Raw genomic sequence first — 15,273 nt, forward strand, 5'->3', positions numbered from 1 at the left:
CTTGATGGATTGAGTTACATAACAAAGAAGTCATTTTTGTGATCATGATTCTTGAAGTATACTCCTATTAGATATTTGACACTGACCCTTGATGATAGATTAATGTCATGATGAATTATTTGATGATAACTTAATATAACCATGATGAATATGTGATATAACATACTTTTTTATGCATGATAGCATTATAGACAGGTTGATGGAATGAATGAAGATGACTGAAGTGGATTCCCATTTAGAGGGAGAACCTCTCCATAATATCCCTTCTCATATTGTCATTTGCATTATATACTCTTTATTTTTGAAGTATGATTTATGGGAATGAATAGACAAATATTTGACATTGTTGATCTGCAATAAAATTTTGATCTGAGGAGTGATATTTTTCTCTTACTCTAAGCCTCAACCACTCGGAATAAATCCTATGGGTGCGACTGTAGCCTCCCAGCCGCATGGAAGTAATCTCAAGAGTGTGACCGAGGCACTGAGATAGTTTTGGGCAGATATGATCATAGTCGCTCACGTATAGGGCTTCAAAGAGCAACTGGGAAGCCTCAGTTGCTTGCATAAGATCTTGAATAGTGCTACTATAATCTCCCAACTACATAGAGGAAGGTCCATGGGTGAGACTATGCCTGCAGGACACAAAAATGAAGTTTTGTGCATGAAATCAGATGTTCACCTGAAGGATGTCAGTCCTACAAATGTGGAGAAGAAAACAAAAAGATATGTGAGCAGGAAAGTTTGAATGTTTACTATAATATGAATATATAGACTGAACTTGTGTTTGCAGGTGACTGAGACATGCATATAGATATGTCATTATGTTTAAAGTTTGTACTACAAGAGTTTGACATGATTTGGTTGTTTAATATAGATAAGCAGTGTTTGGATTTTTGACATGATGTTTGATAATGACTTGATATGTTTTGGACTATAGATCTCTCTATGATAGAAAAATTGGGATTTGACCTAATGATTTGATTTGATGACTGATGATTTGCCTTGATGACAATGTTATGTGGGCATAGTGACTTTAAGTGACTAATATTGTTACTCGATAATGGTTTTGTAAGGCCTCCTCATTCTTAGCACAATGGTTGAAATATTGACAGTTGTGATTTGGTATGAAGTAGCCTCACGATAAATGGATGGAACATGCATGACTTATTCTTGGTGTGTGCATTTGCATTTAGTGACTTATATTATAATCATGAGGATGACTTGATGAATTTTGGTTTGATATTTCTTATGACAACTTGTTGACATGATAATAGATGAAGTCATGAATTGACGAGAGATCTACCTATCACCTGGTCTAAAGAATATGATACTGTGATATTGTGATGATTTTGATATTGGTTCTAATCTGGCATCTAAACTTTGATAATATGACTTAGTTGATTTGATTGTACAATATTGTAAGACTGATCATATTGGTTTCGAAAAGTATTATGTTTGCAGAGAGCATTGTATGAAGCAAGATCATTGATCTTAATATGTCTACATTGACAGTTATATGATGAAGCCAAGAAGATGTGTTGATCCAAACCTCTACCTCATAAGTATTCCAAGGTATGAATTTGATTTGGTTTTGGTTTTATATACTGATGGTCTACTATTGATAGGTAATGAGCCTCTGATGATCTAAGTAAGAGGGATATCCCTTCTAAAGCTCAAAATGATGAATCATGGCATGATGAATCGATTTCTGAAGTTGGGAAAAGATAATCTATATTTCGAAGCTATTGAATAAGTATTGGAAAGTGGAAATGCAAATCCTTGGACACTATGATTGAATTTCAAGATGTTGTGAAGAAATATTGTTGAACTCATTGAAGCATTGATGTTCCGTTTTGAACACCTATATATATATGATGTGCATAAAACCTAAATGAGTTCATGATTGAGCCGCTTCACTCACATAGAGTTTCCACTGAGCATCCTTCAGGATACTTGCATGGGATGATCAATTTTTTATTTGAGATATTCATTCTCTGATATGTGACTGCATGGATGAACTGATGATGTTTGGGATTATTATTGATGAGCACGTTTGGATGTATCCTTAGTATGATATCTTCCATGATATCTTGGATGAATGTCTGTAGAATGAGCGAGGTTGAATATGATGTTGCTAGCATGGCTAGCTATGTGGCAGGATGAAGAAGCTCCTTGGAAATCCATCAGAGTAAGATCTGGATATGACATGGATACATTGCGATGACATTTAGTGGATCTGATTGGAAAAGAATATCACATATAGTTGAGACTGAGATACCTTCATATATTGAGATAGTGTTGTTGTATGAGACAAGCTTAGGCTTGTGGTTGGAACCTCCTTGAGAGTGATGATGACTATGGTATCCTTTTTGTGATATATATGATTATGTATGTTCTAATATGATATTTGATTTGATGAGCTATATGAACAGGAGACTGTTGATATCGCAACATGTAATCAAGTTGATACCAGATATGAGCACGATGATATGAAAGAGAGCATCATTGATCGAGAACATTGCGTCAACTCTTCCTCCCTTATTTGAGCTCATAGGGTGTGGAATTGAGATAGAGGGTTCCTGTGATTGAGGGAATTTTGGACAATAGGGTATCACCCCTATCTGTTACCCATAGGGTTGGAGTAGTAGCTCACCCTATCTTGGTATTTGTAGAGTATACCCCAGTTGGCATCATATCCACAAGCTAGGCTTGTTGAGAATATTGCTCCCGTCTGGCCAACGGGTTGAGAGTGTACTTGGGGTGTACAACCAAAGTCGATTATGACACAAGTGTTCTACCACATGATTTCTTAGACTCATCAATGGGAAGATCAATAGGAAATAGGATTGGGTTGATATTTTCTCCCCTATGCAATTTCGGGTTGAGAATGAGCTCCCCAACGTGATTCTAGGGTTGAGATGTGCTCCATTGTGTGTTTTGATATCCTATTGCTCATTATGGGGTCATAGTAGTAGCTCCCCCATGATATTATGGGTTGAGATGTGCTACTTGATGTGGTTCTAGGTTGATACGTGCTCCCTAAAGGTATGTTCTTCGATGATGATACAGATCACAAATTTAGCTCTCTGCTGATATCCCCGAGTAGTAGCCTGCTGGAAAAGATTTTGGATACTAGCCCAATGGACATAGGGTGGTAGATTGAGCACCCCTATGATGTCAAAATTATTCTTCTTTTAGATTTGATAATTTTTAGCACATGATCAATAACAATTAAGAGATAAGAAAGAATAATAAATATATGATACGAGATGATGAGATACTTGAGATTGGATATGATGATAGGATGATATGTTGATCGATGATTGTTCAGATTTTGGTAGGTGGAATTCTCCCTAGTTGAGAGGGAGTGTTAAAAATATGTAATTGCGGTCAAATTCCACTTTGGAAAACTCACCTAATGGAGATAATGATTTCATTGAATTCATCTTTTCAATAGGACCAAAATCGACCTAAAGATCACTCAAAACGGATAAGGGAAAGTGTACTTATGAAGAAAATCGCACATGTGCATATTTGATAAGGTCGGCCGTAAAGCAAAGTGGACCACCTTGAAAGGTTATAAATACAAGTTTCCTCTACCTCATTTAGACACAATGTTGATACACTCTTCTATCTTGGTTTTTGGCTCGCACATGTCTGAGGTTCATCCGTAGAGGATCAGGTTCGCTTTGAGGTGAAATGGCAGGGTTCGAAGCTCGCATCTCTGATTTACGGTTTTGGGCCTCAGTCGCAGGCATAGGACAGGAAGGATTTGACCATAGTCGCACACACAGAAGCTCATCTCTAGTGACACAAACAACTCTCCATCCATGCGAATGGGGATTTAGGGTTTTCGTAGTCCAATTTTGACTCCAATCACTCGCATGCTAGGCTTAAGGGAGTGACTGAAAAAGCTATAGTCGATCGCATGACACCTCCTCCATGTGACCGATACCTAAAATATGAAATCTCAGCCTTCCGAATATTTCACTCAATGACCACAGGGTTTGGTAGTTGACTGCAGACATTGACAGTTCATTACAATCTTCTGAATCATAGTTTTGAGTATATGTTTTCTTGGGTTCATTTATGGATGTTGTATTTGCTTTTGTTGGTTAGTTACATAGATGAAGATATGGATAATTGTACTCTCTTTTACTGAATCATTTGATGATGATATAATAAGAAGAAGAATTTGAAAAGGTTTTCCCCATAATGGGTTTTTCCTTGGTCTCCAACCAATCTCGATGTCTCTATGTGTGAATGATTTTCTTCTATTGTTCCTTTATGTTCCGCTACATTGATGATGATGATATTGTTCTTTCTACATAGTTGCATACGATGATGAATAAGAATGTAAATATGAGTAATGTTATGACGTTATGGGGTGAAATTAATGTGTTAATGAATAAATGCAATTATCAAAGAAAAGAACAGTATAGGCCTATGAAAAATTAACAGGAAAAACCTATAATGCATTTCCAAGGTGCACTTTAATTCCTCTGGAATATTTTCATCTTCCTATTTTATTTTCATAAAATAAAGTCTAACCACAACTCCCATGTTGCCTTTATTTAGGAGTTTTCCATTCTATGAGAGAAGGTGACTTGAGAAGGTTCATATTTTATCCCTTTGATTTCATATGAATTCCTTCCAATTCAAATCTCATGAATAATTCCCTATAGTTTGTGAAATTTCCTTAAATTGCATCAAATAGAAATGTATTCTCCTAACTGATTAATTATGTAGTTTATTTGCTACTATAAATAATGAATAAATCACACTGCCATTTTTCATAAATGAAATATGTTGCGCAAATAAACTAGAAACTAAGAAAATGTTAGCACACACAAAATAAAAATGACACCATTATTTTTTGGACAAATGTCCTCGGAAAAACCCAATGTGGGAAAACCAGTGCAACATATGAGGGTTTTGTTATTATTATACAGTAGTGAAATATATTAGTACAATTTGAATGCCAAAATGGTTATCCTTAACAAATAATCTGGCTAGAATCATTATATATAATTTTCTCTCTCCACGAGCAATCCCAGCACAACTTGCCTCAGAAAACTGGCCCTCAAGAAGCCTTGCACATGCCCTTGCACATTGCTTGTGCAAACCCTCACACACACTTCCTAAATCTGCCTCTAATCAAGTCATTATGCCTATTTCTACTACTGTAAGTATCCTTCGGCCTTCTGGAAAATTTTCCCAACTTCTGACAACTGAATTGACCCCCTGCTCAGCCAAATCGAATTGCCTCACCGAAGCTTCTTGCGCAGTCCATGTCCAACCTATAGTGGAATAACTAAGCCTCTTTGTTGTTGCCTCTCTGGAACTAGAAACTCCTCTGGAATCATTGTCTCCACTCCCTCTTTGTCTCTGCATTCCTTTTGTCTCTAGTGTTTCTTAACCTTTCTGACCAAAGTCAAGACTAGAACCCTAATGCTACAAAACTAGCATAGTTTGTAGAACCTATCCCTAATGTTCTCAACCATTGAATTCTCATAGCGACACCTACACCTCTAATGGGAATGGTATATATTGGACTTATTAAATTATATTTCTCTCATACTTAGTTTAATGTTGTGGCATTTCTGCACATAGTAAATAATCCACCCAACCCCCCCATTAATAATAACTTCTTGTTGTTGCGATCAACACACTCCAAAATTTTGTCAACACTTGAATTTTGGAGCCTATTGAGAATCTTATTGTCTATCATCCTATGGCGACTCCATGGTCGTTTGATGTTTCATAAAACGTGTAAGCCTTATTCCTAGTTTCAACTGTCAAGTCACTTGCACACACATTCTTAGTCTTCGATGAGTTCATGAGAACACTTCCTTCATGCAAGCTTGAAAAGGCATGGCACCATCCATCAAGACAATTCATATGTGATATTCAAATCATGTCGACAGTTAGTGTGCACTTTCATTGACAGTCTCGCTCACCTTGGTTGTGATTTTACTTCCATTTATGTGAGTGTTCTCAATTGTCACTTTTGCACGCCTCTATGTTCACAAGTGTTGCTTTCAATTTTGTGGCTATCATTTTTGCTTCCTTTTTCCTTAAAAAGTGTCATACTCATGTTATCTTCACTTGGGTATGTGTTTCCTTCAATTTATTTAACTTTTTCAGGTGTTTCTTTGTTATCATTTCAAGGTTTGATTGTTATTCATGAGTCATGTGCATTCCCTTGGCTTGCATCAATGGAATTCATGTGTGTGATCCATGATTGAGTTGTGATCAGATGCATTTTCCTCTTTTACTCTATTGGTCTCAAAATTATCCATTTTGAAGCCTTTTCTTGGTCCTACTATTCAGCGGAAGTTGTAGAGCCATTAGCCTTCTTATTATGTAATGAGCGCAACTTATCCATGAGCCTCATTGACCATCTTTCCCCCCATGCTTTTGCACTATGTATTTGTACTACGTATTTTCTAAGGTCTCTTCCCTCTCACAGTGCATTAGTGCTTCCTAAGGATAAGTCGCCTAGCCGTGTGTTTCCTCCCTTAATGAAAAGTGCATTCCAGATGAAAAAGTAGCCACTGTTGGAGACAACTCCACCGTTCCAAGCTTGAGCGCACTTCAAAACAATGAAGTGCACTTAAAACACTCAGTGAAAAAGAGCACTTCATAAGAAAAATGACCTTTTCTCCCCTAAAAAATGCACTCTAGATAAACAAGGACCTTCTTGCCTAAAAAAGCACACTTTGAGAACCTAAGCACACTTCAAAACCACAAGCGCATTGCGGGACTATGAATGCACTCCTTCGGCACGAATAAATGTGCCCTCTTTGAGCACATGAGCACACCTCGAAGGTTTTAATGTTTTCCCTTCGTCTCTTCAACATGCGCCAGTGCACCCTCCTTGTCCTTGAGCGCACGAGTGCACCTTGAAGGCCAAAAGGCCCGAAGATTCACTTCTTTGTCTCTTTGGAGTGTGTCCTTGTGCCCTGTTTTTCTCTTTGAGCACCTGAGAGCTCCTTGAAGACCTGAAGCCTCACTCCTTTGTCTCTTTAGAGTGTACCCTTGCACCCTGTGATCTCTCTCTCACTTTCTTGAGTGCACAAGTGCACCTTGATTACTTATAAGCCCTCTAAAAAAACCACCAAAAAAAAATAATAATAATAAAAATAAAAATCCTCATAAACCATAAAAGAATTTGGAAAAAAGAAACAAAATTTAAAAAATATATATATATAATTAAGTAAGTAAAAATAGAAAAAAATTTAAAAACATAACAAAAACTAGAAAATAAATAAATAAATAATAAAAATAAAATAAAATAAAATCAAAAACAAACTAGATTAAAAAAAATAGAAAACTAACAAAAAGAAATTAAAAACTAGAAAAATTAAGATTAAAAACATTTAAAAAAACACTAAAAAGGAAAAAATAAACTCAAATTATATATATATATATATATATATATATATATATATATATATATATATATATATATATATCTTCAACAAAAAAACTTTAAAAAGAAATATGTATTTTTGATTTAAAAAAAAACAAACAAACAAAAACAAAAAACTTTTTTTAATCAATAAATGTTTTTTATTTAATACAAAACATACATATATATATATATATATATATATATATATATATCCGCATATTTTTTATTTTTTTAAATAACAAACATTTAATTTTTGTTTTTTTTTAAATTAAACTTTTTTTATTTAAACACTTAAAACTTAAAAAACAAAAAAAATTAAACTATAAATAATTTATACACACTTTTTTATTTTTTTAAATAAACTTAAAAAATAAATTTAAACATATATATATATATATATATATATATATATATATATATATATATATATATATAATTGATTCTACGCCCTCTGCCCAGGGCCGCGCCACCACAGGCGACCGAGAGAGCCAATTTTTTTTTCCTAAATAAAAAAAAAATGTTTAAAAAAATTAAAATTTTATTTAAAAAAATAGGGTTAATAATTTATTTATTTTGTTTTAAATAAAAAATATTTGTTTTTAAAATTGTTTTGAAATTGTTTTTTTAATAAAAAAAATTTATTTTTTTTTTAATCAAAAAATATATATTTTGTTTTAAATATTATTTTTTTTGTTAAGTCTACCTAGGCGGTAGAATGGCCCGTTTTCCGGTACCGGCCGGAAAATCGTCCGACTCCGGCCACCGGGAATGTCTCCGCCCTCCACCAGCTCCGGCCACCGGGAATGTCTCCGCCCTCCACCCTCCCGGAGCTCCGCCACCCTCCTTTTCCGCCACCCTCCCCAGGCAATTCTGACATTCCTGCCACGGCCTGACAAAAAATCGGATTCAGATCGCAGGGAATGGGGCCTGACATCCCCTGACAGGCTACTCCGATCTAGACGAGCTATTGCAGCCACGGTGATTCAGATCGCAGGGAATGGGGCCTGACATCCCCTAACAGGCTACTCCGATCGGGACGAGCTATGGTTGACACTGTGCCTGCTTTTTCTGATCTCGGCATTGGCTCTGCTCAGTTCTCTGGCTTTTCTTCAAATTTCAAGTCAGCCTCTTGGCAAAGATCAGTATTCTCCATTCTCAGATCCTAAGGTAAAAGTTATCTTAGAGGATGAGAAGCTGCTGTATGAAATTTCAGATGAATTTCAGCCATCTTTAATCTCCTCTTCTGGAATCCGGACAGATGAATTTACAGATAAGAATGGAACTCCCACCGGTTCAGAGCCAAATAACAAACAGGGCAACCCGAAAGACGCGGTGTTGAAGGTTTTTATGTATGATATGCCACCTAAATTCCATTTTGGTATGTTAGATTGGAAGCCAGAAAAGAGTGTATGGCCGACAAATCTCACTGAAATCCCTCGATATCCGGGCGGACTCAATTTGCAGCACAGTCCAGAATACTGGCTTACCTTGGATCTACTGTCTTCGAACATGCCAGGCAGAAACTCTCCTTGCAGTGCCCGGAGAGTTAAAAATTCCAAAGAGGCTGATTTTTTCTTTGTGCCCTTTTTTTCTTCATTGAGTTATAACAGGCATTCAAAAGTTGAGACCCGTGGGCATAAGAGTAAAAATGAACTTTTGCAGGAGAAATTGGTGCATTTTTTGATGGGTCAAGAGGCCTGGAGGAGATCAGGGGGGAAGAATCATGTAATAGTTATGCATCATCCAAATAGCATGTAATAGCAAGGGAGCAGCTTCGGTCGGCAATGTTCATTGTAGCTGACTTTGGACGATATTCACCTTTGGTAGGCAATGTAGAGAAGGATGTTGTGGCTCCTTACAAGCATGTTGTTCCTTCCCTTGCAAAGGATTCTTCATCATTTGAAAGCCGAAGCATTCTCCTTTTCTTTCAAGGTGCTATTTACAGGAAGCATGTGAGTTCTTGAATCCAAATGCAATTATTTCCACCATTATTTTGGCCTCTTTAAAGTGTGCTTGCATGCAGCCTGTTGTTGGTAGGAATCCCTTCTTGAGGCACCACAAGCCCATGAATTTGATTCCATATTTATTTTGTTTCAAAAGCGAACACGTTGAATTTACCTTCAATGTCCATTGCTGACTTGGTTTATAATTATCAGCGTGGATATATTAGACAAAAGCTCTATGCTCTTCTGAAGGATGAAAAGGAAGTACATTTTACTTCTGGGAATACACAGAGGGATGGAATAAGAAAAGCAACTGAAGGCATGCGGTCTTCAAAGTTTTGCCTAAACATTGCAGGCGATACACCCTCTTCAAATCGGCTCTTTGATGCTATTGCTAGCCATTGCGTTCCTGTTATCATTAGCGATGAGATTGAGCTTCCTTATGAGGATGTCCTTGATTATACAGAATTTTGCATTTTTGTACAATCTGCTGATGTTGTCAAAAAAGGGTTTTTGATAAGATTGCTTAATAGTGTTAAAATGGAAGAATGGACCCGCATGTGGCAAAAGTTGAAGGAAGTCAGCCACCATTTTGAGTATCAGTATCCAGCTCAGCCTGATGATGCTGTGCACATGATTTGGAAAGCAGTTGCGAGAAAGCTACCTTCTGTCAGGCTCTCCCTTCATAAAGGAAAGCGCTACTCCAGATCTTGGCTTGCAAAGCACAGAGATTCCTTTTTCAGTCTACAAAAATTGGCTAGAGGCTAGCCTAGATTCGGGCATGATTTCTGCAATTCAGATTCACATTTGAAATTACCAAACAGAAGGTAGTGTAGTCACAACTCACATCGTTTCCATGGTACTTAGACATGCATGGCTTAATCTCTTTGACGAGCATATGACTACTGATAGAATCAACGAGTAACCATCAAAGTAACTATAACTGATTTAATGAGAGCCATGTGCAGTTTCATAGTCTGAATTAGTCCGATGTTCAAGATGGAAATTGCATTGTTTCCAAAAGTCCGATGTTCAAGATGGAAATTGCATTGTTTCCAAACATGAAATGGATTGAAAATGTTATTTTTTCTTGTATTTGTAGTTCCTGGATTTCATGTGCATTGCCAACAGAAGAAATGCACAAAAAATATCAGTATCAGAGAAAATAAATCGGCCTAGTTGATTATAGGTGTACTCTTCTACATTTGCAAATGAAGTCAGGACTTGATCGCTGTATATTGAAAAAATGCAGCCAGGTCATTCTCATGTATCTTATTGATTATAGGTGTACTCTTCTACATTTGCATTATAGGTGTACTCTTCTACATTTGCAAATGTAGTCAGGACTTGATCGCTGTATATTGAAAAAATGCAGCCAGGTCATTCTCATGTATCTTATTTTTGAGATGAACATTATCACTTATAACTCAAAATTCATTCATATTCATGTTAAAAAGGTGAGTTTCACAATGGAGGGAAAATAGAATGAATTTCTGAAACAAATAAGCTTTTAAGCTACAAACCTGATTTTTAAAAATTTGGATTATATATATATATAAATTTGAAATGAGAATATTCCACTTAATGGATTCCTTAAACAAGAAAATATATATATATATATATATATATATATATAAATATATATATAATATATATATATATATATATATATATATATATAGGGAATATCAATACTCAAAAAACTCAAAACTCATTTATAAATGAGGTTATATATCTAAAATCAACTTTTAAGTTGGAGGTTGCAATGTTATATCTATCTAACCTAGAAATAAAACATAAATTAAAATAATAAAGTGTAATAATTACCATTCTCATCTTCATCTTTAAGATAATAAAGTGTAATAATTATCATTCTCATCTTCATCTTCCTCATGAAAATAAGAACATGATACATCTTCAATGGTGGAATGTGGAGTAAATAACTATTTCCAATTGCATTGCTAGATTCCTCAAGATTTAGTGCAGCAAGAGAGACACCTAAGTCAGGATTTAAGATCCACATCACAACCTTTTAAAGGTTGATTCTTATATTCTTGACCCCTATGAGATACAAGGAAAATGTTGGGATTCACATAAACAAGATCTCTAGCCTTCTACAAACACTACAAGTTGAGTTTCATTGAATTATAAAATTATAGAAGTTTCAATTCCTTTCCATTGATGGAGAGCTTACTATTTGTGAGAGAATACAAGTGACAAAGGGTGAACCATTCGCTCCATGGCAAATTTACCATTGGTTACTCTCATCCAAAGTTGATTCGTCTAAATAATCATCCAAATTAACAATAAAATTAGCAAATTCTTAATTCACCTCCTTATGTAGATGTGCTAGAAATATTCTCATAACCCCCCATTTCACTCCATTCACCACCTCCCTATTCTTATGTGTTGTCTTCATCTTACCATTTTTTTTTAATAATGAAGTCTTTGTCATAAAATCTTAGGTTCAAGGCAAATGCTAAAGCGCGTTATGAAGTGTTGAACTATTCCAACTCTCAAGAATGATTTTCTTCATTGAATCAACAAAATAAGCATGAAGAAATAAAAGCTAAGGAGACTCTTGTAAAATTATTTCCATAGTTTTTTCAATTAAAATATTCGTTCTATTGTAAACCTCTCCCAAGAAGTGTTTGCATGTGGTTGCATTTCAAAGAAGCTCAAACACTGGTGATGTGAATTTGAGTAAGAAATCTATTTTGCTCCACCACTCCTCATCAAGAGACAATTTGTGCACCATAGTTCCCTTCTCTAAATCCATCTATCTCCAATCAGCCTAAAGTTGACTCACCGCCATAGAAGCTAATGGTTTCTTAACATCAATAAGGTAATGCAACATGATGAAGTTTAAGGTGTATATTGTCTCAACAACTTTTAACAACTTCAATCTAAAGTATTCTTGAAATATTGCTTGACATTGTTGGTAGTTGGCAATAAATTTGACTATATCCCTAGCTTTCCCTATGAATTCCTTAATCCATGAAACTTTATTGTCAATCTCTTCTTGAACCATATTTAAATTATGGATAACGCGGTGAGTCCAAAAAATGTAATCATACTGGCTCTCCAAAATCAAACCTGTAGCTTTGCAAACCACTATTTTATCCATGATAACTTGCACCACTTTAGTAGGCCCTATTTTCTTAATAGCTTTGATTAAAATATCTATGATAAATTATCATTTATCTTGAAAGTCCTTGGGCTTCAAAATCATTGTTCCTTTTGGTGAATTGATAATGATATTGATCAATGGCCTATGCCTAGAATCTATCCATCCAAGACAATGGTAACCTCAAAGCTACTCCATGAAGCATGAATACGTTCTAAAATGCCCTCAATTGTATCCTCCTTTTTTAGTAGATGGGTTTGGAGTTTTTCATGATGAAGCCCTTTGAACCCTTGAGGAGTTGCATTAATTTCCCTCTCTATATCTCTCCAATAAGAAGATTAAACCAAATACCACAAGTATAGATGGCCATTGCCACTCTTGTTTCAACTGCTTCTCTTGTGAACATTCACCATTTTAGCTATTTTTCTCTATTGAATTGCAGAGAAAGAACCTTTGAAATTTTTTATACTTGTGATCTAGAATGAATCATTATATAATTTTTCATCTATGTTGGTCCTTTTTGGGTGGAAAAATTGGAGTAATTGACTTGCAGGGCCCATTTAGTGGTAGGTCCTTGTTTGGGAATTTGAGGTTCTATACCTTCCAGAGTTGTTTTGAGGCATCAAATGACACTTGTTGGGGTCAAAACTTTAGGGGTGTAGCTCGCAACTCTTGATATGATTATACACACTGTGACTTTTCCAATGGTGTGAAAATCACCTCAATCGGAGCTTGTATGTGGAACTTATGCCTCCCACAAGTTGACCTACCTTGTTGACCACCATGGTATCGAGTGGATGCCATGTCAACCCCCATTACTCATAGATCTAGAGTAATTCATGTGTGGACTTTCAAAAATATTGTCATGTCCCCAATAAATAATTTTGCTAAGTAGACCTCCCTTTTTGCAATTTTGGCGTTAAGAAAATATTTTGGCATGTAAAACTTAGGAAAAGTGGGTTGAGGGAGTCATCACTTAGTTTTTGGAGAAAATTAGGCCACAAACATTAGAGAAAAGGAAAAATTAATTTGGTAGTGGGATGTGGGGCTACCCAAAGAGGCGAATTCGAACCCCTTTGGAAAATCGAGCTATGGAGAAGGAGGGAGAGAAAGGAGGTCGAAATGATGGAGCCCACAAGGAGAGAAGGGAGCAAAAACTATTAAAAAAAAAGAGGGCCTCATTTTGGGATCTTTTGATAATTTGACATTTGAACTTGAGTTATCTTGACTTGTTCAGCCAAGACAACCAGCACTACTTAACACCAGGGATTTCCGGGTGGAAATTCCACCTCTACCTTCGGTGAATTTCGAGTGTCACCCTAGGCGAGAATTTGAGAGTTAGTTTCGGGAATTTGAGGAGCCATTTCACAAGATTTCCTTCAACTGGTGTGTGTTTCTCTAAGGGCGTAGAAGGAAACTCGTGGGAATGAGAAAGACCAGCGAATAGTAGAATATGGGCTGGAGAATTTGCAGAGATTTATTCATAGGGAGGACAAGCTTCTCCTTGGTGATTTGCAGGGTGAAATTTGAGGTAATTCTTGGGGCCGAATTTATACATTTCCAGCAGCGCGCATGAACTCCCAGCCGGAGATTTCGCAAGGTTTGGATAAGTAGAGTTGTGGAGAGATAAGGGTCAAAGTTAGGGAGTATTTCTCAGAGGAGATTCACAAGAGTTTGGGAGGTTTTCCAGGAGGACTTGGCTCACATTCAATAATATATTTTCAGCCAGTGTGTTTGGCTTGATAGAGAGGGAAATTCACATTTCTTTGGGTCACCAGGTGAAGTTGGAATCAACCCGAAGGAATTTTGGGTTTTTGTGGGTTTATTAAGAGGAGGCTCCAACCAATTTTATAGAATTTTCCAGGCAATATTTGAGCTAGAATCATACATTTTTATAGTAGGACGTATTGCTAGTTCACTGGGCAATTTACATCACATCGTGGGTTCGATTTTTGCTTGGAGTTGAGCCAAACATTTTCTAGGTATTTTCTGGGTTTTAGGAGAGGAGTTTGTGGTTGTAATTTCAGATCGATCCGGGCATTATTGAGGGGGAAAATTTTAGTTTCCTTCTAGCAGCAATTAACAGAAATTTTAGGCAATGTGTATATTTTGTGGGGAGCCATTTCCAACATTTGGGTCATCAAATTTTCACATTGGTTTTGTGGAGCTTGCATAGCAAGCCGAGGTTCTATCATTTCAACTCATTTTATGTACATGTTCCTAGTTTATTAATAAAATGGCTCAGAATATTTGGCTGATATCTCTTGTGTTTTAATTTGTGATTGTGTCCTTCACTTATTTTGTTGTTCCTTGTAAATTGCTTTGGTATTTGTTGATTATTTCCAATCAAGAACATTATTGTGGTATCAAAGCATGATCTTGGCCGGTTGTGGGGAAGCTAGTGATGCAGGAGCATGTGACTCAGAGGGAAAAAGTCTTCAAACATATTCCAAAAAAATCTACAGGCAAGGGAGTGGGGTCCTTTAGCCAGCAATTTCCATGCTTTCCTAGTTTAGGATAAAAATATAATTAAGAATAAATCATGTAACATCATCGCTTATGGATAACTGTAACAAAGCTTTACGCTTTAAATCACTCTATGTAAAAAATAAAGGATAATGGTCGAGAAAGGCTTTATCTATTGATTATAAATAAAATGACGGGAGGCTCATCGTGGGAGGGGTGCCCGGAAGTATTATCCTTTGAAGAAACCTCTCTCTGTGTATTTATATTGGTAGTTCTATGTTAATTGATAATTATATGTGTGTATCAGTTCAAGTGCT

The 15,273-nt window shown here is 36.0% G+C and overlaps 1 pseudogene; it reads left to right on the forward strand.

Moving 5' to 3' along the window:
- The window catches only part of LOC149205437 (putative arabinosyltransferase ARAD1), a 134,745-nt pseudogene extending 124,082 nt beyond the window's left edge, over positions 1–10,663 (forward strand).
- Positions 10,664–15,273: the final 4,610 nt, after the last annotated feature.

The sequence above is a fragment of the Pinus tabuliformis genome, chromosome 1_2 (genome assembly GCF_031772625.1).
Source record: "Pinus tabuliformis cultivar Carrire ecotype Pingquan chromosome 1_2, CPIR1, whole genome shotgun sequence".
Classification (NCBI taxonomy): Eukaryota; Viridiplantae; Streptophyta; class Pinopsida; order Pinales; family Pinaceae; genus Pinus; species Pinus tabuliformis.